This window comes from Prosopis cineraria, unplaced genomic scaffold (assembly GCF_029017545.1).
Source record: "Prosopis cineraria cultivar Desert tree isolate PC_DT_omini unplaced genomic scaffold, ASM2901754v1 PC13, whole genome shotgun sequence".
In the NCBI taxonomy this organism is placed as follows: Eukaryota; Viridiplantae; Streptophyta; class Magnoliopsida; order Fabales; family Fabaceae; genus Prosopis; species Prosopis cineraria.
Genome location: NW_026555344.1, coordinates 11,432,158 through 11,436,763, shown reverse-complemented (window position 1 = coordinate 11,436,763; position 4,606 = coordinate 11,432,158). Strand labels below are relative to the sequence as shown.

The following is a 4,606-nucleotide window of genomic DNA, read 5'->3' as shown; positions in this document are numbered from 1 at the left end:
AAAAATTATAAGAATTGAACAAAAAATTAAAACTTATTAATAAAGGTAAAATGGTCTTATTAATTTAAAATTTATCAACACAGAGGTGCTTAAGAACTTCATTGAAGTTATGGCATTTTGAGAGACTAAATTATCATTTATATAATTTAGAAAAGTTTTATTATCATTTTCCCAAATATTTGTTATAAGAATTATTAAAATAAAAATTCAGATACATACAAAAATTAAAAGTAATTGAGATATCTTGACTTTATATACCTGTCTCAAACACACACAAACACATTTATAATGAAAAATTTAATGAGTTAATTAGAATTAGGGGATTCATTAGAATAATCAAAGCTTCCTTAGGACCAATGATATATGAGTAGGATCCATGCATATGAATTGGTTGGATTATTTATTATAACATATTTGAATCAGTAATCTGACCATCATGACAAAATAAATTATAATTATAAATAACCCTTTTCTTTGCAGCATTGAATTGCATCTGCCAACATCTGCTCAAGTCCATACTTAAACTCAAACCCAGCATTCGTGAGCTTCTTTGACGATAGATCTGGAAATTTCAGGCCATTCCTTTCTTTCAAAGAACTACAATAAATTTAAACAGAAGCAACCAAAATAATGATAGCTAGTTGTTAGAAGATCAAATTAAAGACCATTCAATACAATTTCACTTCAGTCTAATCTAATCTAATTTTCATATATGAACATGAAGAAGTATAAGAGAACTCACTCTATGGTTAGCATTTGAAATTCTGGATATGTAATAGATATAACTTCAAACGCCTTCTCAAGAGTTGCAAAGCATGCTGAACAATTATACCTTCCTTTTGGATTGGGATGTTCAAGCAAGAATATATGTGCTCTTGCCACGTCATCCACATGCACCATAGGTATTTGCATAAAACCAGCTGATTCCTTGTAATTACCTGCATCATTTTCATAAAACCAACAGAATTTTAAGGACACACAAATAAATTCATAAGTACACATAACCCATGTTGGTATTAAAATTAAGGAGAAAAATAAAAACGCACACACTTTTTGGTATTTAATATAAGTAACCTCTCACCAACTCACCATCATAACTAAGAAGGGACAATTAAGTCTTTCTCAGTTTGTAAATAAAATAAATTTTTAAATTTACCCCTATTTAAAATCATAAATTGAAAAAAAAAAAATTGAAACCTCACTTGGTGATCTCTAATAATTTCTTATTGTAAATTGGAAGAGGGAAAAGGGTTTATGTGAAAAAATGTTCAAAAACCTTTTCTCCATATTTTTAAGTCAACAATAGTGTAAGGATGCCCATTAAATTTATAAAAGAATCTAACATTTTCCTATTCATTAAGTTTTATCGTTAAAATTTAACAGTTACACTATTTTAACAAATTGGGAAATGTTGACTTTTTTCATAAAGTAAATAGATATTCATGCATCATTATTGATTTAAGGATACCAAAAACTCTAAACTTGATAAAAAAGTTTTTGAATATTTTTACACTTTAACCAAAAAAAAAATTCTATAATTAATACTTCACCAAATGACTATATATTGCACCAGCTAGTCTTTCTATAGAAAATATCGGATAAGAAGAATCGAAAGGAGCATAACATAATGTAAGCCACACGGTTTATCAGAAGTCATGAATAATTCTAGTCCCTCTAGCTAGTAATTAAAATCACAAAGAGTATATATGCTAGACCTTACATAATTGAAATGACTTGATCAAGTTAGTTGTATAGCTCATACCAAATGCAAAAGAGAGTGAAGAAAGAATAGATCTAGGAAGTTTTGGACAAATGAAGGGCCCAACAACAAACGTTGGAATCAGAGTGACAATATCTAATCCATTTCGTTCTCCAAATTCAAGCACAGCTTTCTCTGTCAATGTCTTAGAAACTGCATAGGACCACAATTTAAATGTCTTGGAAGTTCTAAGATAATCTACATCGCTCCACAAGCTCTCGTCCTTCACTTCATCATCTTTGCCGTTGAAACAATTAGCAGAGGCACCAGATGTGTAAACAACTCTTTCACAGTTCTTGAACTGACACATGCTTTCAAAATGCCCAATGCTCCATTAATGGATCTCTTAGTCACTATCTCCTCAGGTTCATTCTTCTCAAAATCCATTGGGCTTGCCACGTGGAATACTCCGATACACCCCTCAATGGCATCCTTGAAACTCTCAGGATTGCTAAGATCTGCAGTTAGAATTTGTAGCTTTTGAGCTGCTCCTGGTAGATTTGTGAGGAAGCTGACATCTTTCTTCTGTTCTGCAAGTAAGATATGAAACTAACCTTAAAGTGGCAGACCTTGGGGCGTTGTTTTGAAATGTCATGGTGATGAGTTGGCTTTTCACCTCTGAATTTTCAATTCTCTCTACAAATTACTCTTCGTAAGATCCTTTCTCATATCCTTAACAATTAAAGACCTTTTCCAAAAATCAATAGAACATTCATGTCTTTTTTCTCCCCTCCAAAAAGATCATGCCCTATGAATTAATCCTTCAGGTAAATGCTAAGAGTATTACAAGATTATCAGATATAAATGAAGTTGAACCTTGTCGTGATTTGCTTGGATATATAATTGAAAAGCAAAATAATATAAATATAGAGTACCAGGATGAGGCCTGACGGTGGCATTGACAGAGTAACCGTCCTCAAGAAGTCTCTTGATGATCCAAGAGCCAATGAAGCCAGTGCCACCTGTAACACACACCCTTCCTTTATCCTCTTCCATTTCCGGAGCAAGATAGCAAGTCTTAGGAGACACTAGAAGGCAAGCATACATATATTGCTCATATATTCTATTATTTTTTTGGGAAACGTGGTCCTTTCTCATTGGCTGTCATGTCACATATGATCTATCTTTTTGTATACTCACCATGACTTTTCTTCTTTCATTCTCCACCTGTACTCTAAGTTTTTCACCTCTTCACTAACTTAAGCGGAAGTTACAAGAAGGAACCACATAAATGGAAATAATTACAAATAAATACCTTGAATATAATTTCTAGTAAAAATATAATCATCCGTCCCTATAGTTTTATTAGGCTTTGTTTTCAGTCCTTGTAGTTTTTTTTAATATTTTCAGTTTTTATAGTTTTAATAATATTGGGTGACATTTGTTTTTCTAATCCCTATAATTTTAGTGTTTTCAGTCCCTATAAGAACTAAAAATATTGAAAAAAATTGCAAAGATTAAAAACAAAATCTAACAAGAATCAATGTTTTCTTTAATTTCTAAAATAACTTCAAAAGACCTTGATCCTTTTCTTAAATTTCCTCTCTTTTCATGATTTAAGAAGAAGAGGAGACATATATTTTTAACAAAATGTCACACAACTCTTTAAAACATAAATAGAGAAAGCGAAGGCTGCTGTAGTCCTTGTAAGCAATTTCTCTTTTTTTTTTTTTTTGCCAAATAAAGCAAGTATTTGAGGCACACTACTTTTCTTTTTATAGATAAGGTGATATGACTCAAGCCTCCAAGGTGATAAGAAAGCTACAGTGTGATTATTTGTGGTCACTATTCAGTCAAACTAGATAGAAGAGTAGCTGCCCATAGAAAATGGAAAGTTGTTTGGTCGGAAACGCATTCTGTACTCATGAGAACCACGTGCTCATCACCCATGTGGATTGATCTGAGCCTTTCATTTTTTTTAAACGATCTCTATCATTGAATTAAAATTAATTTTTAAATATTTTAAATATTTTAATATTACATTGATAAGCAAATATTTTAATATTACATTGATAAAAATAAAATATATAAAAATTATAAAAAATTATAATATTAAATATGGACTGGCTTTAATGTTATTGGATGATAAATATTACAATACTCATCAACTCTGATAAAATTTAGATAGTTCAAATTTAAGTTATTTACTTTTATTTTATATTTAGTAAAATAAAAATATGTAAAGAAATAAAAATATTTAATACATTTATTTATCACTAATCTTGTCAATACAAATTTAATCTGAATAGTTTATTTTAATATTATTTTTACCAATATTTATAAATTAAATATTCAAATGTACTTTGGACTGTACATCTATAATTTAAAATGTTTAATTTAATATTAAAAATTTTATAATTTTAATTAATTAATCATTTAAATATACTCTAGATGATTCATATTTAATATTATCATTTTTTATAATTTTTATTTTAATAAATATAATATAAAATTATTTAAAAAATAATTTTAAATTAATAATAGATATCATTTGAAAAAAAAAATAAAGGACCCAAATCACCCCATAGGGTGGTGCTCATTGGCATTGATGAGTACCGAATGCGGTCCTATGTCACTAATATACACCTAATTTTTTTCCCCATTATAAAGGAACCGAGCTAGAATATGCACATTGGCACTTTTGTGAAAGGTTAGAGTGTTATTTTACCTCTCAGTAATTTTACAAGTGCGTTGGACACCCTCAAATCAAGGCAATGCAATGTTGCTTCTCATGTATTAACAACAAAAACAATATAATGATGTTATTCCATTAAATATATGTTAATTTGATTGTTAGTTAATTTAAAAATTATAGAGAATAATCGAGAAAATTATAGAAAAGAAAGT

At 29.4% G+C, this 4,606-nt stretch overlaps 1 pseudogene; it reads right to left on the bottom strand.

Moving 5' to 3' along the window:
- Positions 1 to 327: 327 nt before the first annotated feature.
- Positions 328 to 2,790, bottom strand: LOC129291392 (vestitone reductase-like; annotated as a pseudogene).
- Positions 2,791 to 4,606: the final 1,816 nt, after the last annotated feature.